This window comes from Cydia splendana, chromosome 5, assembly GCF_910591565.1.
Source record: "Cydia splendana chromosome 5, ilCydSple1.2, whole genome shotgun sequence".
Taxonomy (NCBI): domain Eukaryota; kingdom Metazoa; phylum Arthropoda; class Insecta; order Lepidoptera; family Tortricidae; genus Cydia; species Cydia splendana.
In genome coordinates, this window is record NC_085964.1 from 15,462,147 (window position 1) to 15,488,740 (window position 26,594).

General features: G+C 40.3%; 1 protein-coding gene across 5 annotated transcripts in view; it reads left to right on the forward strand.

Annotated features, from left to right (window-relative positions):
- The window catches only part of LOC134790798 (protein muscleblind-like), a 402,804-nt gene that overhangs the window by 224,062 nt on the left and 152,148 nt on the right, over positions 1-26,594 (forward strand). Inside the window, exons 1-2 of one of the 5 annotated variants that reach the window (XM_063761744.1) lie at positions 11,806-11,992; positions 24,904-24,935. The exons of 2 other annotated variants lie outside the window; for them this stretch is intronic. The gene's annotated coding sequence lies outside the window, so the exon portion shown is untranslated. Of the gene's footprint in view, positions 1-11,805; positions 11,993-24,903; positions 24,936-26,594 lie in introns of those variants that run through there. 2 more of the 5 variants (XM_063761745.1, XM_063761741.1) reach the window with 2 other exon arrangements.

Below are 26,594 nucleotides of genomic sequence, written 5' to 3' on the forward strand. Positions count from 1 at the left end.
AAAGTGTGGTTATTAGTTAGTTATATTTTCACACTAAGTCACCTGACAGAGGTGAAATTTTGCATGTCAAATGCTACGTCACGACTAGCTTCGTGGAGTTGCATCATGGGGATGTTTAGAACTAATTAGAACTTAATCGTTGTAGATATTTTTATAAAGTATCAAAGTTAAGGGCCTTAAAAGGTAAATACAATAGTATTCACTAGGTAAGCAGAAACAAAAAAATGCACCAATATGATTAAAACACAAAAAAAAATTACAGTGCGGAAAAAGCCATTAAATTCTACTGACACTTTCTTCCACCCAGTTCCAATTTTATTTGGAAGTTTAGCCCTGCCTGCTACAAGTAAGTACCAAATTCTTTTGATAATTTTTTAAACCTATTAGTACAAACAAATTAATATGTTCCTGTAGGCATTTATTTAACTAGTCGTAACACTCACAACGCTCTCAACATTACTGGCACTTCAAAAACATTTTGGGTCCTCAGAGGCAGTCAATAGTTCATCCAAAACGGTCCGCAAGGGAACAAGCCAGTTCCTCAGCATTGAGGCAGCGGTTACCGCGGCCCGCTCCCTTAATATACAGTAGTGCTTACCATGCGGCCCGCAGTTTGTATTCATTACCCACCTGGAGACCGCCGTTGCACGAGATTTAATGCCTCGCACAATCACTGCTCTCATTTACCACTGCTCAAATATTAATTTAATTGCTGAGTTATGAAGGCTTTGTTGCTATCACAGTCGGCTCTGAAGTGGATTAAGTAATTTGGGTCGCATTGTTTAGTGAAATATGGTTTGTTGCATGGCATGATTTGATTTTTGTCTATGATAAATTAAGGGTATGTTGGAAAGGCACTAAAATTATAACTTAAACTACATACTTTGAAATATTTTCTAGCTTAATCGTAATTTGAATAAGTTTTAATTTTAAGTTCTGAACTTGTTTGCAAAGAGTTCTTAAAATTTGTTTGGCATGTTTGTATTTACCACCCTAGGATGGCATGCGTTTGTTCGTGAGAAACTTGAGTTTTCAGTTTTCACTGCAAACTATTCCTTTAATGAAGAAATCCATACTCTCAATTTTCGTGAGAGCTTCGGTACGAAGTGTGCGCTGTAGGTATATTATATACATACACATAAAAAATCACAGATTTCGTGCCTCACACGACTATCGAGCACATTGGAAATGAATCTACGGAATTCGAAAAAATATTGTCGCTGAGCGACGAGAAAGCCTGGATAAGGAAAAATTCACAGATTTCGTGCCTCACAAATTCGTTGCTGCAAGATATGAAATTTTCTTGACAGCAGTTTGACGCGACGAGAGATGACCATAACAGCGTTTGTCTATGTTGCACCAAACCTGAGTTCCAATAGGTACTTTCTATTTTTTACGTTTCTCTGTATAAGTTTTTATTTTGTGTTTGTGCTCACGAATAAAATTATTTCTATCTCTATCTCTATCTCTATCTCTATCTCTATCTCTCCCTCTCCCTCTCCCTCTCCCTCTCCCTCTCCCTCTCCCTCTCCCCTCCTCTCCCTCTCCCTCTCCCTCTCCCTCTCCCTCTCCCTCTCCCTCTCCCTCTCCCTCTCCCTCTCCCTCTCCCTCTCCTCTCCCTCTCCCTCTCCCTCTCCCTCTCCCTCTCCCTCTCCCTCTCCCTCTCCCTCTCCCTCTCCCTCTCCCTCTCCCTCTCCCTCTCCCTCTCCCTCTCCTCTCCCTCTCCCTCTCCCTCTCCCTCTCCCTCTCCCTCTCCCTCTCCCTCTCCCTCTCCCTCTCCCTCTCCCTCTCCCTCTCCCTCTCCCTCTCCCTCTCCCTCTCCCTCTCCCTCTCCCTCTCCCTCTCCCTCTCCCTCTCCCTCTCCCTCTCCCTCTCCCTCTCCCTCTCCCTCTCCCTCTCCCTCTCCCTCTCCTCTCCCTCTCCCTCTCCCTCTCCCTCTCCCTCTCCCTCTCCCTCTCCCTCTCCCTCTCCCTCTCCCTCTCCCTCTCCCTCTCCCTCTCCCTCTCCCTCTCCCTCTCCCTCTCCCTCTCCCTCTCCCTCTCCCTCTCCCTCTCCCTCTCCCTCTCCCTCTCCCTCTCCCTCTCCCTCTCCCTCTCCCTCTCCCTCTCCCTCTCCCTCTCCCTCTCCCTCTCCCTCTCCCTCTCCCTCTCCCTCTCCCTCTCCCTCTCCCTCTCCCTCTCCCTCTCCCTCTCCCTCTCCCTCTCCCTCTCCCTCTCCCTCTCCCTCTCCCTCTCCCTCTCCCTCTCCCTCTCCCTCTCCCTCTCCCTCTCCCTCTCCCTCTCCCTCTCCCTCTCCCTCTCCCTCTCTCCCTCTCCCTCTCCCTCTCCCTCTCCCTCTCCCTCTCCCTCTCCCTCTCCCTCTCCCTCTCCCTCTCCCTCTCCCTCTCCCTCTCCCTCTCCCTCTCCCTCTCCCTCTCCCTCTCCCTCTCCCTCTCCCTCTCCCTCTCCCTCTCCCTCTCCTCTCCCTCTCCCTCTCCCTCTCCCTCTCCCTCTCCCTCTCCCTCTCCCTCTCCCTCTCCCTCTCCCTCTCCCTCTCCCTCTCCCTCTCCCTCTCCCTCTCCCTCTCCCTCTACCTCTCCCTCTACCTCTACCTCTACCTCTACCTCTACCTCTACCTCTACCTCTACCTCTACCTCTACCTCTACCTCTACCTCTACCTCTACCTCTACCTTGACGACCGGTCTGGCCTAGTGGGTAGTGATAGTGACCCTGCCTATGAAGCCGATGGTCCCGGGTTCGAATCCTGGTAAGGGCATTTATTTGTATGATGATACAGATATTTGTTCCTGAGTCATGGTTGTTTTCTCTATGTATTTAAGTATTTATATATTATATACTTATATCGTTGTCTGAGTACCCACAACACAAGCCTTCTTGAGCTTACCGTGGGGCTTAGTCAATTTGTGTAAGATTGTCCCTATAATATTTATTTATTTATTTACCTCTACCTCTACCTCTACCTCTACCTCTACCTCTACCTCTACCTCTACCTCTACCTCTACCTCTACCTCTACCTCTACCTCTACCTCTACCTCTATCTCTATTTCTATTTCCACCATCACTGGAATGCATAGATTGTCGAATAGTGAACACGTTATCTACGCCCGTCTCAAACAGGATAGATAGAGTTAGACCAAGAAAAATCTGCAGCGATTTTGATAGCCCACGCAGTGCAAGTGTTATTCTGCCGTCATAATCCCGATAATTCACAACAAACACCGATAACGAACTCTGCGAAAGATGAAATCATAAATGTCATGTGAAAAATGTCGTTCTGACTTTTTGACTATTTTAAGGTTAGGCTACAGGGCAAACCCTTAACCCGATCGTCTTTGTTTTAGGCTCAAATTGTAGCTGACTAAATTGTCCAGAGCCGTTTTTCTCAAATTTTTGATATCATTCTTCGTTTCCAAATTATCGAGCACCAAAATCAAAAATTCGGAAAAAATTGAATTTTATTTTCACTATTTCGACCATAACTTTTTTTGTTTTTGACTTTCTCGAATAATTATTTTTGCACCTTACAGCTCTCGTGATTATGCGTCTTTTGAGCCTATTTTTTAATATCATATCTTCACAACTTTCCGAGATATAAGGGGATCGCACTTTTTCGTGAAATCGGACCCTATACTGGAGCGAACGAAAAGACATTTCCAATGTCAAAAGAGCTCACATAATAGAAAACTAAAAAAAGTAATTTAGCATCAACCTTCATTTCATACTTCTCCTACTTTATTTACTTTCGATGAAGAACGCACCTGCTGCAATGAAATATAAAATTGGGCCCTAAGGGAAACAAAAAAGTAATACCTACAGATGTAGCGGCGGTTTAGTTATTAGTTTTCGTTACCCCAACGTATCCGAGATGCATGTGTGTAATTTAGGGTCGGCGGCTCATGTTGTCGTTGTCGCGAATACCTCTCCGGTGTAATATCGGGAAAAACTTGCGGGCGGCGGATAGTTGCGCGGGTCAAGTTAATGATATAGCCGCCATTTGCGGACGAGTCCCCGCTCCGAATTGCGACCGGGCACGTTAATGGGCACGGCTATAGCACTCTGAATATTTTAAAGGACATTCGCTGAAATTACTACAAAAATAATGTCTCTTTGCTTGTACCGAATCACCCGAGGAACGGTTTAGAGACTGGCAATAAATATGCACGGAATCCTCTTCCTATTGCCTCTTTGCAGATTGCTTTTCGGATTAAACATTTTCAGTCGCTTAAAACTTTGGTGCAGCTCGACGTTTGAAGTCGACTTGCGAAATGTTTTATCTAAAGGGGAAATCGATTTGTCATAGTGGAGTTGCGTTTGGCTCACGTGCGGCCGTGAGTAGTTTCGGTATAGCGAGCCTTTAAATGATAAATGAGGTTGGGTGATAGAAGAGCGGCTGGCCGAAGTAGGTATACTAGGTATGCGAGTAGCGAGTGCCGACAGAATATCGCCGCGCCGCGCGCACGGGCGCCCCGCGCCGCGCAGACAGCCCGCTACGTGCGCGGCATAATGCACCGCGCGCTGCAAAATTCACAACTACCCTCTAGCACATCTCATTTGCTCTTATACTGTCGAATACAAAACTGCATGTCAACTTTAACATTCTTTTAAAATGAAAGCACATTTACATTTGCGCCCGCTACGCTTAGTACAAATTTTCAGTAAGGTCAGTTGGTCCAAGGTAGTCTAACATACTTTAGTAACAATTGCCAGTCTAAACACTTAATGGGGTTAGCCCAGTGTATGAGGCTTTATGTCGATTTTATACATCAGTTGGCTCATTATCTAATTAAAAAAAGCACTTGTAGTCTTTTCACCATAACAATTTTTCAGTTGGATAGGAAAGGAAAGGTGCGTCACCGGAAGATTACCTTGCATTTGTAGATCTAAATGATTGTCATGCATATTAATATATATGTATTATGTATTGACAGTAATCAAATTATTCACCAAGAAAATAGTAATTTAAAGAGTGTCGAGTCAGACCGAGTGCTTGGAAGTTCTTATGCATTCTGCAAAGTGCAAAAGTTTTCCCCACGCGTGGTGTGTCAGGCACGCGATGCATAATGTGACCCGACCTCCCCTAACTTTTTCGCTTTGGAAATCTTCATTTAAATAATATTTCCTCAAACAAACCGGCATCGTGTAATTCCTTGTTTCGCAAGTCTTTATCAGAATTATAATACATGTGTCTTGCTACTAAAGGTTGACAATTTAATTTATAAAATCACACTTAAAGTTGTTTAGTCAATAACGGTTAATATCTAGTACGTAACTCATATATGCAATACTACATTAAATGTTATTTAATAAAAATAGGTACCTAATTGAATTAGCTTTGAAAAGCGCTTCGCTGCGTGTAGATAATTATTGTTTAGGTGATCGTGATTGTGTGTATCTAGGTGATCACATGGAAATCAAAATTTAAGTTTTTTTGCCTCAAGTAGGTACAAAGAAATTCTCCGTAACAAAAAATTTGGTATTTGGATATTCAAGCCCGGTAACCAACGTGTTTTTTTTTTCGTTTAACCCTTTTGCCCCCAAATATCGTAAGTCATGTTGATTAGTAGGTTCGCCAACCACGACAACTTATAATACTCTATAGCGCTGAGGATGCAAATCTCAACGTCGGTAGAAGTTTCGCTAGCATCAACTAAAATATAACATAAAACAACAACAAAGTTTTAACTGCCATCCAAAAACTGTAATAAACACCTTCACTGTTCACATACCAATCTCCGAGTGTTTTTTCAATAAATATCTTGTTGTTTGCTATGTCCGCGCCGCAGTTCTGACGGGTGTTTATAGAATAAATACGAATACTCGACTGGACATGCCGATAAAGAATTTTTGGGCGTTATGGATAGATATTTTTTCACACAAACCGATTTTGAAAAGCTTTTTCTGAACGAGTACCATGGAACGTATACCACGAATTTATATAGTAGTATTTATCAGCGTATGTGGTGGAATGTTTTTTTGGCCATACCAAAATTCGTCCTGCGGGCTCAGCACGGTTCCATTTTTATCGACTATCACTATGCGCGTCCCTTTCGCACTTACATACTTGTTAGAACGTGACAGGCATGGTGACAAGGGATAAAAACGCGACCGTGCTAAGCCGCCTGGTCATCTGAGTAGTATGCGAGTTATTCTCAAGGTCACGATGGATTCTCTGCCACTAAAAATATTAGTTTGCTATTCGTTCGCGGTAGTTAAAATGTCCATATAATGCAAAGAATTCGTGGTTACTTATTGCTTCGTTGGCGCGTTACGCGTTAAAAGGATTGAGAATACAGATATGAACTCGGGAATGTTTCCATAATTGCGAAAGTTCCACATGGACTGATTTCGGAAACTTCTCATTTTTTATACGAGAAACGAAGTTTTCCATTTTAAAATCGAAACTTTATTTCATGTGAAAATTTCCTGAAATATCCGAGACGAATCCGAGAGAAATTTCCGACCTGAGATACTACTTAATAATAACAATTTAGATATTTAAGACGCTTGTGAGGAATTAAGTAGGTACTTACCCTTTTTCAGAATTAGGTATGTCAGCATTGCTTTCGCTGTTGACCGCATCCACAGCGAGCGAGAGCATTCATACGTTTTCGATATTATTTTGATGCGTTAAATGCACATTCGATAGGCATATCCGGACAGCTGAAAAAAAAAACCATGTGGGACGTTGGACACAGATACACTAGGGACTGAAATTTATTACCGCTGTAGGATTAAAATAAACTTTATCTTTTTGTTGTATTTATACCCAGCTTTGCGCGGTCGCAAAGTTTTAGCTTTCTACTTTAGGCCACTCTTAGGTCAAAGATTCAAAATCATAAAAAAATACTAAATAAATAAAATCATTTCACTTCTTTAAATATAAAATCCTTTTTTACATTTATAAGGCATTTACAGACGCTCACATTTATATTATTTATTTAAACATTTAGTGGAAACCGAATGTTCTCATAAACTGTTATTCCTGGAGGATAATATCCATGGATATGATATAATGCCCCTGTACGCTGCGAAATAACCGTTTCCTGGCCTGTCGTAAGTTGCTCCATACGTCTGTAGCAATGGGTAAGGAAGCATTGTCTGGCGCTGGCTTCTTATTAACGTGCATAAATATCAGCCGCCTCCCTCCCAATTTAGTGCCCACCTCCAGGAGGCATTGGAGGCAAGTGGAGCAAATCAAGCGGCACATATTGTATGTATTACTAAATTGTGTTAAGTTCCATTTGTATTTTGAATTAGCTTTTAAGTTTTTTCGGTGATTTGATGATAGGTAGGTAACGTTTGGGGTATAATCTGAATGCCTTCCATACCTACATATATGTGGGCAAAGGCCTCCCCAATTTCTGCACTGATCTCTATCTAGTGTGTCTGGCCACTCCTTCAAGATATAGTCGTACATCCCGCCATCGCCAGCCAGAAAATCTGCAGTTTTCGGGCTTGGAAGCCCGAAAACTGCAGATTTTCTGGCTGGCGATGACTGGAGATGACTCCGTATCGATTTTGCCCCGCCACTCATTCGGTATTCGGTAATAAGAACAACATGATTTTATCGCGCTACTTCTCCTAAGTCTGCTTTGATCAGTTTGATCTATCTATTTAAAACTTTTGGTTCACACTAGCATCGTAAAACCAAAAAAACCAGACAAGTGCGACTTCGGACTGGCCCACCGTTGCGTACTTTTTAGTATTTGTTGTTATAGCGGCAACAGAAATACATCATCTGTGAAAACTTCAACTGTATCTAGCTATCGCCAGTGGCGTAACTAGGGGGGGGGGGGGGGGGTTGGAGGGGGCACGTGCGCCAAAATGGGCAAAAGACTACCTCTCCGGCTTGCCAAAGGCAGCAGGGAAACTTTTGTCAGTCGTATTTACCACCACTGTGAAGTGTGAAAAGCGGATGGTAATCTGGCCCACAGCGCAAAAGAGAAAGCCGATCTTTTAGGTACTCTTTTTGCCTCGAACTCGACCTTGAAAGACGACGGTAGCGCCCTACCGCCCACCATCCCGCAGTGCGAATACTCTATCCCAGAAACTTCTATCAAGCAGAGGGATATTCGGCGGGAGCTGCTTTATGCTTTCGTTTTATAAGGCGAGCGGGCCGAGTGCTTCAGAGTTGTGTCCCGTGTTAGCGCGTCTTTTCCGTTAGGGGTCTAAGTTACCATCTTATGGACTGTCCAAGAGACTACCTATGCAAGTTGATCGCTAGCCCTTTGTCCGGCATGCGCTAATGAGCCGTAGTAGACGGAACCTGCTCCAATAGCTGCTGCTGCATATCTGTGACATGTTGTCTGTCGACGACATTCATCGATATGCGGACGACAGTACTGGGGATTCCTATACAGGATGGCTAAAAGTTGCTCAGTATAATCCCAAAACCTCCCTGGCAACGGGAATGCAGTTATTCTATAGCCACCCTGTATACAGAATGGTCCAAACCATATTCTGATAGCCCACAGTGTGAGGAACCTAAAAAAAATTTTTTGGACATCAAGGTTTGGACCACCCTGTATAACACATGCCGTGCCAACATCCCTCGTTCTGATACTATAATAGAATGTCGTGAAAACCCTGTGTCAGGTATCGAGAGCATTCTATCCAGAGTTTCGGTGTGGGATCGGGACAATTTAGTCCAATTCGATCCCACCAAGCCTCAATTTTGCGCGTTTACCGCTAAGAAAACCCCATTTCAAGGCACAACCCTTCCCATGTCAGGGAGTATTGGGAGCCTCGGTGTTGACATCTCCATCAGTGACGTCCAATAATTTCGTAGCCACCTTGCTGGGTAGGGTGCGCTCGTATCCAAAAAAACTCGGTGTGGTCAATAAAGGGAGGCGATACTTTACTCTGATGGGGTAGACTGCTTATGTATTTTATGTTATGGTAACATTCCATTTCTAACCGCAGCTGCACTACCGGTACTGAAAGCGTGGCTGTCATTGTCAATTGCCATAGTAAAATTGACAGTATTGCAGCTGCAGTTAGAAATGGAATGTCACCATTAGTCGCAAGTCAGATCCCATATGAGTACTGCTGTCACCTTTGGGCAGGAGCACCTCGATGCCATCTTGGACCCTTCGAATCAGTTAAAAACTACTAAAAAAACACATATACACTGTATTTGTCTAAATTAAAAGTAAACTTTAATAAGTAAAAAAGTAACCCTTTCGTTAGTTCATTTCGTTTGGGGGGGGGGGGGGGGGGGGGGGCAATTTGGTGCCTGCCCCGGGCGCCATATCCTCTAGCTACGCCACTGGCTATCACTGTTAATGAGATACAGCCTGGTGACAGACAGACAGACAGACAGACGGACAGTGGAGTTTTAGTAATATCCCGTTTTTACCCCTTGGGTACGGAACCCTAAAAGTGTGAGTCATGGTTATAAATAATAATGGTGCTAGTTACTGTCATAACCAAATACAGATCATCGTGAAATTTTGACGTTACATATCCTATTCAATGACTTACATGTCTATGTATAGGTAGATAGGTACAGTCAACAACAGAGCTATGAATACAGGCAAAGTGCCAAAAATATGTATACACGACCTTAATGTACAGGCAATAAAGTACTGTATACATATTTTTGACACTTTGATACAGGTATTCATAGCTCTGTTGTTGACTGTACGTCACTGGTCATACAGACAATAAACAAGTCTGATAGCTGTCCTGATATGTGGATCAATGACGGATTTTATGTCCGATATTGGACGGAACGCGTGACATTTTTTCGTTATACTCGCTGTGTACCTATCGTTACCTAAGGTCAGGACCAAAGCCCGGTTTAACAGGAGCAAGAATGCACTTTTCCAAAAAGTCTCTTATAACATCCTAACGCAACAAATTAAAAAACAGTATTGATCTCTTAAGCTTAAGGACTTACTGACCATATGTCTGACCATAGGTCATATGTTTTTACAAAATCAAAGATTATCTTGCGCGATATTTCAAAAATCCAAACTCAACTCTATTAATATAATAGAGCACATAATTAAGGGTAATACTTTATACATTCTAACTTATCAGTTCAAGATTATAAAGGATATTATATGATAGAGCTAAACTACCGACAAATTTTACTTACATAGGTAGGTACTATAGAAAAAGACACGGCAATATTATACGACGCACAAACATTTCATTAGGTAAGTAACGGTTGCCTAACCGTACTGGTAAAAATATACCCACTGTAATAATATTATATTATCATATATGTATTATATGATAAAAGGCTATCATTGAGTATAATCGTTAAAGTGTTTTACCCAAATTTTATTTTAATTGTACATAACAGGACAGCAATAGCTACCTACATCTTAAACAATTCTCGTGTATATATATATTTTTTATTTATATATATATATATATATATATATATATATATATATATATATATATATATATATATATATACACGAGAATTGTTTGATTGTATATACATATATATATATATATCGGGGATCTCGGAAACGGCTCTAACGATTTCGATGAAATTTGCTACATGGGGGCTTTCGGGGGCGAAAAATCGATCTAGCTAGGTCTTATCTCTGGGAAAACGCGCATTTTTGAGTTTTATGTTTTCCGAGCAAAGCTCGGTCTCCCAGATATTTTACTTTATATTAGTCTTATAGTAGCAGATAGCTCAGCATCTTTCCTTCTGTCGTTTGCCAGTTGCCGGACGTCCGACATGGACTGCAATCTGATACTGCTACTTAATCGTAACAAAACAAAGGTTTGTTTGATCGAAGCCACCAGCCGGAACTTCTAGTTTGTTTTGTTCTATTGCACTGGTTTGTTTTTATTTCGTTTCCCTTAAATAAGAAGATTCATAGCGGTAAATGTCAAAAGTGACGTTTCTTGATTGAAGAAATGTCACTTCTTGACACTGACAGATCGGTATCGTACCGCTGTGACTTCTTATTAGCAGTATTCGAATCGGGCCGTAAGAGTGATAAACTTTTTTCTAAAAGAATTTTTTGCCTCTTCAGTAAACTGGATGTATTGGCTTTGAAAACGGTATTTATTCAATTTACCTATTCATAACATTAGCAGATTTCATTATATGAAATAAGTCAAATAAGTAATTTTCTTATTCTAGAAACAATCGCTCTGTTCATTAGGGTGGTAGGTACCTATTCCATCTGTCCAAAGTCATTGCGTCTCACTCTCTCATTAAGCAAAATGTGAGACAAAATACACATTGGACATAGAAATTGGAAAGGTGGAATACAACCCTTAGTTAGACCCTGAGCGCGCTAAATTTGAATTCATGTTACGAACAAGCTACATAAACCAATTAATGAGTAGAGCCAATGGCGGGCGAGGCGCGGCGGCTCGACGGCACGCAAGAATCGATAATTCACAATATGCCCGCTAGAGGGCAACGCCGTTGACGCCCGGTGCGCGCCCACACTACTCCTCCACGTTGCGCATCCCTACGCTGAACCTTGTCGTGGGGTAAAAATGGACTGGAATTTTATTATTATGAAAAGTTATGTTTTATGATCTGTTTTATACTATTGTGATCGTTGTAAATGTAATAATAAAATCAATTTATTTTTATAAAAAAATAGAGGTGTTGCTTTGTTCTCAAAAATATATATTTAGTTCAAATTACATACAAAATATAACATATTAAATGTATCAATTTCTTATTAATATTGAGTGCTGGTAATACAAACATAACTATTATTTGAAACAATAAAATGATTTGGTTAGGCCACCATTAAATGAACAAGTGACGGCAAAGTAGACGCTCTACAAATGTTGGAGCGCTCGGAATCCTTAGTCAGCTGCTGCTTTAGCTTGCCGTTTCGTGTCGCGCTTCTTGTCCGCTTTCAATGTTTTCTGTTTTATTTTGTTATTATTTAGTGATACAAACCTGTTTATAACTAATATTTACTAAATAGCCTTACCGTGAACGAATTAGTGTGTTTTTAAAGTGCTTTTTGGCTCCGGATTGCAGAAAACACGAGGTAAACGCCTTGGTATTTTTGTTTGTCGCGAACATAACCTCTCTGACATCACGTACGATGCTCAATTTCAGTCGTTTAGCCTTTTATATGAAATGTAGAGTTGTTTAAGACGATATTATCATCTAATACTACATATTCAAAATGTTTTTCAATGTTTATATTGTGCGTGAATGAATTTTCTTGTGGAAATCATTCTCGTTGGATTTTTCATAAGCTGCCTCTCCCAGTGTACTTATTGTTACCATTTTTAGTCAAATTAAACTAAATTTTCCCCGAGCTATAGATGTAATTGTAAATATATTATTTCCGATAATAATGCCAAGTGATCCATTGTGTAAGTGATTGTCGGGAGTTGCAAATCTGTACGCTCGGTTTGGCAGTGTTGACGGAACCAAATAGGTACCTCTCTAGACAAAGTGATTCACCAATTACCATCACAATGTGTTCGTTAATGGTAGCGACGGCAAATAAAACAATAGCGGGCCTTTATCTCTTGAGGGACGGTGCCTGTTTTTATGCAGACTGCAATGTTTTCGGCGCACGTTGGTTCATTTAGGATATTAGGGGGAAAAAACTTTCGTTAATTCAGCGTTGTTGGTTTCTCTCATTCGGTCTTAACACTTGTGTGAAATATGCGGAAAGTGGTGAACAAAGCGATCGACGTATAAATGTAAATAGATACAGTTCTGTAGGTAGGTAGATATTAGGTATTATTCAATGTTTTTCTGCGGTTTTCCTCCGGGACTCATTGGGGATGTATATTTTATGTGTATTTCAGGAAAGTCAGTAGTTACCTATATGTAGATTGTATAGGTATTCTGTAAACGCATTACTCCTTTGTTTGGCGGCGCTTTCACCAATTTACTACCTACCTATCGAGCAGTGTAGTACCTATAGAAGACCGTTAAATTACTGTCATATAAATCGTATAAGATACTTAAAGTTTTACTGGTCTTGAGAGAAACGGTAGAAAAACGTCGAATAGTCGTAATTTATTTAGATCTCCAAAAATTTGAATAATGTTTTTAGGTATGTATAGGTACGTACCTAAAAACATTATTAAAATTTTTGGAGATCTAAATAAACTATACTGCTATACGTAGCAGGAGTTTCAGAAATTAATACCTACACTCTCCGTACTCTCCGTAGTCTCCATATATTTTTAATATGCCCACCTAAGTACCTAAGACGGTTCATGAGCCGAAGCCCGCTGACAGACGTACCTATAGCAAGGGCTTTGTAATAGGGCCATAGGGTTCCGATTGATACTTAGGTATATTTTTCTTTGTAAACGTTTGTATTTCTTTTATTAGGGATACACTTATCTATGTGTATCTTCTTGGATATTGAAAAATACTGATTTGTATTTGTACTTTGGAGCGATACGCTTTTACGCGGTTATTACACTGATGCGAATTCGTAAGTCCCTCCGATGTATGAGCGTGACAGCGCTATGTGCGTATATAGTGATGTCCCGCTCGCACACCTACCTACTTCACGTACCTAGTTAGCATTTGAGACTATTATGCAGATTTGATTACTCCTATGTATATGCTAAACTAAACATCTTACCAAGTCACTATAAAAACAACCTTGTAACGTTTTTAAGTGTTGGCCATGTTCTGTATCTTTAATTTCAATGTATGCAAAGCTACACAAGCTATACCTAATACCTAGGTTGGTACATAAGGTTATGTAGACATCCAGTGCCTACCGCGAAAATCGAAAATTAAGCATCTGTGGTGTCAGCTACGCCTGACCCTTACACGTGTAGGTATAGCGCTCCACTATATAAGCTGCTACTTATGTTATTTTAGACAATATAGATCTATCCTCCAAGCAAGTAGTATCATTTCAACGTCCCACCTCACATGGCGACCCTGCCAGGATTTGCCTGGAACGATTGATCTCTCTGTCGCTCTTGCATATTCGAGCGATTGAGGTAAATAGACAAACCAATGAACCAAGTGGTTCGCGAAAGGCCCTTAGACTCAGACCAAGTTAACTCTGCAAAGCATTTGCAATGACAAAGTTTGGAAATGACATCATTAATGTTAAATTTCTATGAAAAAATGACGTTTATGATGACAAATCCCACACTTTGTTCTGTCCAAGTTACTGCAGCAAAGTTATCTAGACGGACTGTTAGATAACTTTGCTGAATCTAATGTTGTTTTGAATCAGAAATGACTGCCTGAGTCAAAAAAATTCCTCAGGAGACATTAGACTCTGACACTGTTTTAATTTAATTGATTTAAATTTCCTAGTTTAAGCACATTCTGAATGTATCCTTATTTGGTTCTTCCTGAATACCGATAACCCTTTATTAGTTTTCTTCCTCAAGTTACGAAATAATCATAAAAATAGATACCCAATAGGTACTTGTAGATTTTCTGAAAAACGTTGACAAATGTTTTTTTCTGTAATATAACGTACCTACCTATGTAATGTAAGTGCATACTACTCGTACTTAACAGGTAAAATAGCGAACCGTGAGCAATAGATATTGGAATATTTTTTCACTTCGCTGAAAACTAGTTAGTCATCATTATTTACTCATTCGTAATTAAGTAGATACGTTGCTGCAACTCGCGAACTGCATATGGCTCTTTCGATTTCGACACACAATTTAGACTCATCTTGATTAACAAAAAAAATGTAGAGTACTGTATTTCCTTATAGATTTTATTTCCACATACCTACATGAAGGTTACATATTTTTGGCACTTTGCCCGTTGATATTTAAATACCTTGACAGAACCAATAATATTTTTTTCAACCGATTATAATTCACTTGTTACCGTATGTAACGCGCATTTTCAAGGGTTTGTTTGACCGGTATCAGGAAACTGTTCGTTCCGAAATGTCCTACAATAGCCGAAACAATACTTAGTACCGAGAATAGCCCTACAATATTTAAAATAACATTAAGGGTTATACAAGTATCTAAATTCGTTAACGCTGTATTGCTAACTGATCTTAAGCGGTCAATCAGTGCTGCTGTCAAACGTCGATTCATATTCTGTCGCGGCTATTAGATGTTTCCCAGTATAACTTGGCCCTGGGATACTGCGAGCTATGCTTAGCTGGAGTCAGATTTATACTGGCCAGTCTGTGGCGAAGCGGTCATGGGCGATCAAGTAACCGCCCTGGTTGATCTTTCTGCCCTCGACGTTATAGGCCGTAAGATTACGTAAACATTGCAATACACCTTATAAGCGCTTATATACTTACCTACATGTTGATTTGCTATCTTAAGACGATTTCACAGAAAATAAAAGAACAAAAGTGATCTTTTTCAGAAATAATTTTATTAGTAGCTTAGATTTTCGTATTACATTTCTGTGAAAAGAATTATTGTATGTCGTTCCCCGGGTTCAAATATATCTATTTAGACCAAATTTAATCTAAATTAGTTTACCGGTTTAAGCTTGAAGAGGTCAAAGATAGATAAGGTTCGCATTTTTAATATTAAATAGGGATAATGGTATAAAATTCCAAGCTAAAAAAATATAAAAAAATTATGCAAAAACTTGAGATTTGTTAAGAAACCGACTGACATTTTAGTGAACTGAAACTTTTTTCTGAATATACAGGAGTGGGAAATAATTATATGTTTGGTATTTTTACCAATTTGAAGAAGAACTTACGCAACACTCGCGATAAAAATAAGTTGAAACATCCAAATGAATTAAGTAAGACATCAACATGAAAAAATCTGCATCCTTCTAAATATGACGGCTAATGGTTATTCGAAAATGCTGTTAAATGCAGATGAGTGGCTGTATAACGTTTGCAAATGTCGACTTTTGTCGAAATTGTCTGTCTCGTCGGCCATATTCCGTTTAATGTCGCAATATTGTGAGCGTCGGCGGGCGGCCGCGGCCGGCCGGTCGCATGCATTTACATACATTAATGTGGACGCAGCACATGCATGCACCTCGCTACCAATGTGTGTACGCTGCGAATTAACTGTAATTGAGCCATTCGGACAGTGGCAAGCCTAGCTCGGCTGCCTGTAGAGTTTTCTGTTCTGTTCTGTCACACCTCTGTTATCCACCCTCTACAAATGATAGTGATTTCAGTATTCCACCGTGGGATTTTCAAACAAGCTTTTTTGCAAAGCCCTAGTTCCTAGTTAATGGGCGACTTTGGCATGATCCTTATATACATTTTCATTACGGAACATTTTTGTATGCAAATTCGCGGAACAAATTTCTTTCTTGCGGTACAGCTGATAAATGATCACGGATTTCATTGTCAGTAGAGGGTTTTTCTTGTTGAAAGAATTAATTCTTAGCTATCCTTTTTGGCATAAAGTGTTCTTGCTTTTTTGCGTTGAAACGTGTAACCAAAAGGCAACGTACTGAGATATTCATCTTCACCCCTTCAGTAGGAACAAACAGGGGCGTCGGAATTTTGTTATTAGCGTTACTGAGGGTGTTAGGTACCGCTTCCGTCGCGCACCTGATTGATAGCGCTTCTTTCCACCTTGGGCCGAGCTTGTAATCGAGCCATTAATAAACTTTACTGCCTCCAAGTTTATCCTGTGGGCTCGTTATTTGCTTAATGGGCTGGCAAACGGCTTGGGCACGAGACACCTGTGCTAGGCCGCTCATTGTGCCCACTAATTGACGTATTGATGAAGACGTTTGCGAAGGTGAAAGTTTTTCGTCCAGAGCGGAAGAGCCGCTCGCCGTACGTCTCGCTGAACGGAGGAGACGCACTCTCGTGCGGTGGTCTGGTGAATTTGGACCGCTGCCAGAAGTCAAGCGTCTTCGCTAGCTAATTGTTCACCCTATTAACAATGCCAAATAGCAATTGCAGGTTCATCATGAATTATATTAAAATTAAATAATTATAAAAAAACTATTTCATAATCTTATATCTGTTTAAAAAGCAGTTTGCTATATGACAATGTAGAGCCTTTTCTGTTCAATGCTTGAAATTTTAAACATATTTATCAAATGTTGTCGAGCTCCACTAAAAAAATATCATTAGAAATTCAACCCCTAAGGGGGTAAAATGAGATTGTAAAACTAAAAGCCAGTTTAGCTTAAATAATATACGCTATGCTAAAGAATTCTTTCTTTACCGACTCTAGTAGTTACGATCTTACGATAATACATATGTAATCTCTTATAAGAACAACACAGCGTATAACGTAAACTTTCTTAACATTACTTGGGCTGAAAAAACAGATTTTTAAATTAGTAAAGTCGAGATCATAATTATGTATACATTTTTTCACCTTGTTGCAATGGATTAAGGTGAAGAAATGTGTACATATTTATGAACTCGACTGTATCTACTCGTATATAAATTCCTAATAATGCGTGAAAAGCTACCATTATCAGGTATTGAATAAAACCAGGCAATGGTTGGCAAGATAGGCAATTTCGAGCAAGTTCGCGGTAGGTACTCGTTTTAAATTGTTAAATAAACAAGCCGAGCTTTTTATTTAGTTTCCATATTATCCGTGAGTTTTCCCGGCTAATGTCACTCGTCGCTTGACAAAGCGACTGTTGGCATGGCACGAGGCTTTACTCACTGTTAAGAGCGCTCTTACAAGAAAAGTCGAAATAATGCAAAATTGATGATACTAGTCGACGAAATTCAGGACTTTGCGCTCATTATTAGAAACAATGAGTACTTGTTCCAGTAAAAGCGTCTTCTTATCTTTATAAATGTCGTTGTAAATATTAGAAAAAGGACTTATTAAATTAGTAATGATTTTTTTTCTGATGGTCGTTTCCGAAAAACCCCGTGAAGCACTGAATGGCGAGCTCTTATTTGGAAATGTTGAGAATTTTACTCTGCTAAACCTGGCTATTTTGTATTACTAATACCCTGTACTTTAGGCATATCAAACTATATTTTTCCTACATACCTTTGAGAAAGAGAAAATCAAAGTAAAACGAACTCGATTTTCTCTCCGAAACAAGTGTCAATTCCTACGAAAATCTACTTAATATCGAAGTCATTCTCATACTCAAGCAATCTGCAACGTTTGCTTATACTGTTGGTATACATTAGTGTTTATGAAATTCTACTATAATTTTTTGGCAATTTTTTGAAAACTACTCTATATTACCGATGACGCGCGCTGCGCCAGCTCAGTGCCGCGGCAGAGCTTGTAGAGGCAGGACGTGTGTCGGTCGGCTCCGCACATTTTCAACGGCGACGACGAGGTTTTTTATCATTGTGTGCGGCGGGCGCCGTGTAAAACGCTATACTGTGTGCGTGTAAACCGCAACGAGAGACTTTGATCCTAGCACCGTTTTTATAGTATTATAATTTATAATGGTACAGTTTAATAAACTACCGGACAGGATTAAAAATATTTGAAACGACCTGACATTCTATATGTATTTATTTGACTCAAGATAGTACTCAGGGTCTGATGATGGAGCCGGAAGGTGGGCACCGGTACCAATCAACCATGCAACTAAACCACTTTGTGTTTAGGCTCGTTTTATTCATCTCAACAAGATCTTTGACACAAGATAGTACTCAGGGTCTGATGATGGAGCCGGAAGGTGGTCACCGGTACCAATCAACCATGCAACTAAACCACTTCGTGTTTGGGCTCGTTTGATTCGGCTCAACAAGATCTTTGACTTAAGATAGTACTCAGGGTCTGATGATGGAGCCGGAAGGTGGTCACCAGTACCAATCAACCATGCAACTAAACCACTTCGTGTTTGGGCTCGTATGATTTGTCTCAACAAGATCTTTGGCACAAGATAATACTCAGGGTCTGATGATGGAGCCGGAAGGTGGTCACCGGTACCAATCAACCATGCAACTAAACCACTTCGTGTTTAGGCTCGTTTGATTCGTCTCAACAAGATCTTTGACACAAGATAGTACTCAGGGTCTGATGATGGAGCCGGCAGGTGGTCACCGGTACCAATCAACCATGCCACTAAACCACTTCGTGTTTAGGCTCGTTTTATTCGTTTCTATAAGATCTTTGACACAAGATAGTACTCAGGGTCTGATGTTGGAGCCGGAAGGTGGTCACCGGTACCAATCAACCATGCAACTAAACCACTTCGTGTTTAGGCTCGTTTGATTCGTCTCAACAAGACCTTGGACACAAGATAGTACTCAGGATCTGATGATGGAGCTGGAAGGTGGCCACGGGTACCAGTCTACCATGTAACTGAACCACTTCGTGTTTGGGCTCGTTTGATTTGTCGCAACAAGATCTTTGACACAAGGTAGTACTGAGGGTCTGATGATGGATCCGGAAGGTGGTGACCGGTACCAATCAACCATGCAACTAAACCACTTCGTGTTTGGGCTCGTTTGATTCGGCTCAACAAGATCTTTGACTTAAGATAGTACTCAGGGTCTGATGATGGAGCCGGAAGGTGGTCACCAGTACCAATCAACAATGCAACTAAACCACTTCGTGTTTAGGCTCGTTTTATTCGTCTCAACAAGATCTTTGACTTAAGATAGTACTCAGGGTCTGATGATGGAGCCGGAAGGTGGTCACCGGTACCAATCAACCATGCAACTAAACCACTTCGTGTTTGGGCTCGTTTGATTCGTCGCAACAAGATCTTTGACACAAGTTAGTACTCAGGGTCTGATGATGGAGCTGGACTGTGGCCACGGGTACCAGTCTACCATGTAACTGAACCACTTCGTGTTTGGGCTCGTTTGATTTGTCGCAACAAGATCTTTGACACAAGGTAGTACTGAGGGTCTGATGATGGATCCGGAAGGTGGTCACCGGTACCAATCAACCATGCAACTAAACCACTTCGTGTTTGGCTTCGTTCGATTCGTCGCAACAAGATCTTTGACACAAGTTAGTACTCAGGGTCTGATGATGGAGCTGGACTGTGGCCACGGGTACCAGTCTACCATGTAACTGAACCACTTCGTGTTTGGGCTCATTTGATTCGTCGCAATAAGATGTTTGACACAAGATACTACTCAGGGTCTGATGATGGAGCTGATGATGATAGACAGGTACCCGTCGCCACCTTCGCGCTCCAACATCAGACCCTGAGTACTATCTTGTGTCAAAGATCTTGTTGAAACGAATAAAACGAGCCTAAACACGAAGTGGTTTAGTTGCATGGTTGATTGGTACCGGTGACCACCTTCCAGCTCCATCATCAGACTCTGAGTATCACTTAGTGTCAAAGATCTTGTTGAGACGAATCAAACGATCCTAAACACGATGTGGTTTAGTTGCATGGTTGATTGGTAATGGTACCTTCCAGCTCCATCATCAGAGCCTGAGTACTGTCTTGTGTCAAAGATCTTGTTGAGACGAATCAAACGAGCCCAAACACGAAGTTGTTTAGTTACATGATAGACTGGTACCCGTGGCCACCTTCCAGCTCCATCATCAGACCCTGTGTATCTTCAGTGTCAAAGATCTTGTTGAGACGAATCAAACGAGCCTAATCATGTTACTACATGGTTGATTGGTATCCGTGACCACCTTAATCATCATCAGATCCTCAGTACCAGTTCGTTTTTAAACCCTCGTTGATACAAACTTTACAACCTATAGGTACCAAATGCAATGACGAAACATGTAAATAAGCGAGTAGGTACCTATAATTTCTTTCGAGTAATATACCTTCATAAGTACAAGTATGGGGCTATTCATAAATTACGTCGTTTCAAATGGGAGGAGTGGGGGGGGGGGGTCTGGACATCGGATGATGGTAACATGACGTAGGAGGAAACAGATTCATCCGAAGCTTGATTTTTGGATGATTTGAGGGGTGGGGGGGGGGGGGGGTCAAAAATCGTCAAAAATAGATGACGTAATTTATGAACAGCCCCTATGTACATTTGCACTGCATTTAGTATTTTCGTACTTACCAAATAACAGTTTTAGAACTTTAAAAGTTAAGTACAGTTAGTGTTGTTATGGTTGATTTCAATATGCTTCGCGAAGGATCAAGAATGTTTAATCCATCATTGTAGTGCGAGCGTGGTAGAAGGGATCGGCGTACTGAGCTCGCACGGCCTGCCGCAGCGCGTAAAATACCTAAACTCGCTCAACGCCGAAATGTAATAGCGCTCTTAAATAAACAAAGCGGGGGAAAGGTCCCGATAAAAAATCTAAAAGTTATTTTCAATTTATATGTCTCTTTGTTGTTTAAGGCTTCAATCATTTAGACCACATTTGTGGGTGGAATCTTTGTCTTTGTCAACTGTTCTTTAAAAATGGAAAAGGGCAAACAATCAAGATCTATTGTTGTCAGGTATGTACCTGTGACATACGATTTGAAATTCTAGTGTCATATCCATATGCGCGGTTATGCACGTCCATAATGAAGTATTATTTTGTATGATTGCTTTTCAACAAGACTAAAAATGTCCATCAACATCGTGTGTGACAGACACTTTGTATTTGTAAAACAGTTCAAACAACTTCTTGTTTCCGTTTGCAGTGAATAAAAGTCAAATCGAAGACAAGGGTGTCTACCTTGTCGGGAAACACTCGGCAACGAGCGGCTTAACTTGACAGAATGTAAACTGCGTCACATAGGGAGGTGCGGCGTCGTAAAAAAGGGCAAAGCAATAATTGCGGTGGTTGTCGACCTAGGGCCTCGCCAGTCCGTTGCCACACGGAGCTTCCTTCCTCCCGCCCTGTGATTGAAAGTTGACATTGAGCGCAGGGTGGCGCCAGGTACGGCCCTCGCGTTGCTATTTTCGACCCCGCGACCTATCGCGCCGGCGATCGGCCTCGCAGATACTCGCCGTTTTAATCGCGTGAATATGGCCCGACGTTTGCAAATGCGCATAAAACTAAATAACGATTGTTTTGTATAAATTAGCAGTTGCTAATGCTATAATAAATATTAACTAAATTTAAGTTATTCTTATGTTAAACTGCATCACAACTCTAACATTTATTTTTGATCTAAGATTGGCCGGTACAGTGCCTTAAACGCAATCAGCCCGATAGTGAGATAAAGTTTTTTACTATAAACAAATGGAGCTCGTTGCAATTAGATACAAAGGTATACCGAAATATAATTTTCCAATTTACTGTTGTCGATGTTGAAGCAAGTTCGATCTTGTTGTTTGAGTTGCCGGATATTATTAAGGGATTTGCACTTAATTTGACATTGAAACTGGAGACGGCTTTTGACGCGGTCGCGGTAGCGGCCGAGCGGCACTCGAACTGGGTCAACGCCTTCTGACAAAAGGTGCGGCGTCAGATAGGCGATGTTTCCCGCCGCCCAGCTGCCGCCGGGCCCTCCTAAAACAAAGAACAATGAAATATGTCTCATTTATTTACGTTTACTGTTTTCCTTTTTTTCCAAGCGCACCCAATGTATAGATAATCATTAGGCGTCGTTTGCTCGGCGCCCTTTAATGTGTTTGCATGCTCGACAATTTGATACCACGCCTGTTTGCATTGTTGCCGTTTTGCCTTCCCGATTAGGGTCGCGTTCGGGCTCCATATTTATTAGAGCTCAGGACTCGTAACACGACTTTCATTTTATACGGCTATAACACTCTTACAGTGCCTATATCTCAACACACGTATACGCGAAGGGTTTATGCTTTCCCTTTCACGGTTTTCATGGTTACATGACAAACGAATTGAAAGTGTTTTCGGCATAAACCTGCATAAATATATGCATATTAAATGGTTGAGTGGGTTATAGGGTTCACAACAGTTGTTCTGAAGGGAATCTCGAGTATGTTGAATATGACGTAACTGGATAGTGGCGGGTGGTCGATGTGCAGGACTACGCTATATCCTACTGAACGGGTGGGAGGCGGAAGGACGTGTCACTCACGCCGCGCTGACGTCTGCCTGCTTTCAGTTCAGCGCCGAGCGAGCTTCCGACCTGGCCTCCCGACACCGACACTATTTCACATCACAAATGGTTAACTATTTCGCAATACTCTTTTGTAATTGAAAAGCTTTCCATAAAAAGGTTATATTTGGAGCAAATGCAGATCTGTGCAGCAAGTTATTGATTTAGTTCAATAGGTGTGGAGATAAGCCTACAGATTACTGTCCACTGATCATACACATTTGCACAGTATCCTATTCTGTTGCAATCTACGCTACGCTAACAAAATCAATTATCTAATAAATCAATTTCCTACGGCATTCATAATGCTCTGAAACATTCAGTATATTACAGAATAATCAACTAGTAATGCCGATCGAAATTTACAATTAACAACTCTCTTCTGCAGGGAGTTCAAATGAGTCGCTTAACTTCAAATTCGGGTAAATTAATCTGTCAGATTATGCGATTTTGGTATTAAGAAAAGGCAATAGGGTAGATATTTGCTGAAAGGGTCGAATGGATTTACCCGAGTTTGACACAAATATGGATGTCATTTTCATGTTAAAATCGTCGGAGGACGACCTAATTACAATGAAAAGACATCATAATATTTTACCAAGAGTATTATAGAAAGAATGTAACCTCATAGCCACAACAGCGGCAAATGGCACATTAAGGCTGTCAGCGAAGCGATAAAATGTTCAGCCCCATGACAAAAGTTGAAAAGAATGGCGATGGATTCGGACTTTCCGTGTACGGTACGTTTATAAGACAGTTTCATATTTTATAATTTTGCTTTATTTGAATTATTTAAAAAGCGGCCAAGTGCGAGTCGGACTCGCCCATGAAGGGTTCCGTAGCAGCAAGTAACATAATAAAATTGCGGTTTACGATTTATGACGTATTAAAAAAAAACTACTTACTAGATCTCGTTCAATCCTATTTTCGGTGGAAGTTTGCATGGTAATGTACTTACATCATATATTTTTTTTAGTTTTATCATTCTCTTATTTTAGAAGTTACAGGGGGGGACGGGGGGGGGGGGGGGACCACACATTTTACCACTTTGGAAGTGTCTCTCGCGCAAACTATTCAGTTTTGGGGAACCCCCAAAATTTATTGTTTTTTTTTTCTGTTTTTGTGTGAAAATCTTAATGCGGTTCACAGAATACATCTTCTTACCAAGTTTCAACAGTATAGTTCTTATAGTTTCGGAAAAAAGTGGCTGTGACATACACGGACTGACAGACAGACAGACAGACATGACGAATCCATAAGGGTTCCGTTTTTTGCCATTTGGCTACGGAACCCTAAAAAGGATTTGATGCAAACATAACACTCAACAAATAAACATGCAATGGTATTTAGTATTATACTATTTAAACTGATTTAAACAAATCTAACCGCAAATCATATAAATGCACTGAACCGCAACTTAGGGCTTTAAAATAGACGAGCATTATTTCGCTTCATGTTTTAATAATAAAACAAAATGTTTCCTAAAAACAATAGTGGAATGCCAGTACAATTACATGTTTACCTTGTATAAATGTTTAAATGGAAAAGAGCTTAGATACGAGTATATAAAGCAGTTTAGTACGTGCGAAGCGGATCTGAAGAACTGCGGTAGTATCGTGCTTTGTGCTTTAATGTGAAGCTGCACGCGACACTGGCGTTGCCACCACGTTTCACTCTTCGCAATATTTGTGTCCAGAATCTAAATAACACCACACTAAGGCTTAACTTATAATAAAAGAAAATCATCTTCTTTATTTTTTTCTTAAATGTGTTAACTGACTGAGTTTGAATATGACTATGATTGCTGCACCATTTAAGTCACAAGTTACAACATTCAAGCTATATAAATAGTATAAATGTGCTCCAATTGTTTTTCTTAAAAGGCATACTTGGCAGGGACTAAAATGTAATGCACTGTGTAGTTTTACAGGTGTTGTGTAAACATTTTATGATTTGGCAAAGCCAAAACGCTTCTCATATTGTTAGTGGTTATAGCAGTAATATTTGGAGGATCATAAAGCTGGCTTATGTTGCCGCGACAATACTCACTATAACCGCGTGTTCCTTATCATATTGTGCTCTCTCTTGTTTCAGGTAACCCATGATTTCGAGACATTAAAACGTCAGTAAGTTATTATTGCATCCATAAATCGTGATATGTCGTGTCTATAACAACTGTAGTCTGTCGAAATACCATGCGGCCTTTCACTCAAAAATATTCGCATTCTGGTTTTCATTACTATACATGACCAATTCATGCCCGGTTTATATTTGAAAAAAAATTTCGTGTGGCATATTCGGGCAAATAGTTTTATGTCGACCATTTTGACTTTTATTTTATTTTTCGTTTATTTTCCCTTGCGCGGCCGTAAAATGTACCTGGCTCGCTCGCGGGGTATAACAGAGCGGGCTCGCGAAACATTTATTATTGAGACCTTTTCGCTCGAGCTCTATCGACAGACATTGCGAAGGCGAAAGTTATGAATGACACATGTTTTGAAATATTACCTGTAGTGAACTACCTTCCGAGAAGAAAATTTCATTGGATGAAAAGTTTATTTGTCGTGAAATATGTGAGAGTTTTATGAGCGCGGGAGACTTCTACAATGCTACGGATCAAGCAATTTACTTACTTTTCTGTCTGTATTGCGAAGTAATAAGGCCTGAAGGATATATTTCGCAGAATAAAAGATGTTAAGGTGCGACAAATTGGATGAGAAAACTTTCTTATTCGATATTTGAGCACCTACGGGCTCCAATGATATGGTTCATGTATATATTTACATATATGCTAACTCGGGGCACGAATATCTAGGTACTAAAGTGATGATTATTTTACAACTTTTTAATGTATATTTATACTTTAGCTCATTGAAAATCCTCTATTACTGTAAAGAGGTTCGATTAAGGTTATTAACTTTAATAATAAATATCGCGTTTAATAGTTATGAATATCAACCCACATCTGTTATGCTGATTCAGACCATGATATTAAGTATGTTTGGTAATACAAATACACAAACACAAATCAATTCTACATAGTATGCTTAGTTGACATGGCAAATGGGGAAAGTCACCTCTACTGCCATACAATAAGGTTAAGGGGCCATTCATAACCGATATTTACTTTACGTAGTATAAAAATCTAATCTAATAATTATCAATTTTAGACTAAATCAAATAACAGACGAGAGTAGGAACCCTGTATTAGTTATTTTATTTGTTTTACAAGGGCGCAAACTCCTCTTGCTACTATTGATATTCGAACAAGGGAAATATTAAAAAGTTGCATAAGTGGAATCTTGAGCGTTGCGAGTGTTTCAAGGCACGGGGGTTTAAACAAACTTTGCTACCAAATGAAACACCTTTCACAGCTGTAAGGAAAATACTGTCATTACAAATCAAATCCAAATCAACGCTGTTAAATATTTATCATTCAAAATCATCACTTAAAAGTAAATTCCACTAGCGAACATAAGGAAACAATTCAAAATTGCACCTAATTACTTTGCCACTCTTGTAGATAAACTGCGTTTTTTTCATCAGGTTTAAAAATTAAGAAAGCCTTTACGAGCTAGTGTAAATAATACAAGCGCGAAAAGTAAGAAATTCGCGACGAGTGGAGACTGTTATTGCTACTGTGACTGGTATTATACAGTTTCAGTAGGTACATATGGCTATTAAATTATCGACATAGGCACGTAAACGTAAAGTGCTAATTACCGCACTAGCGCGGTAGAGTAGCACCATATGTATAGGTACTGTAAAATATATCAAACCATTTA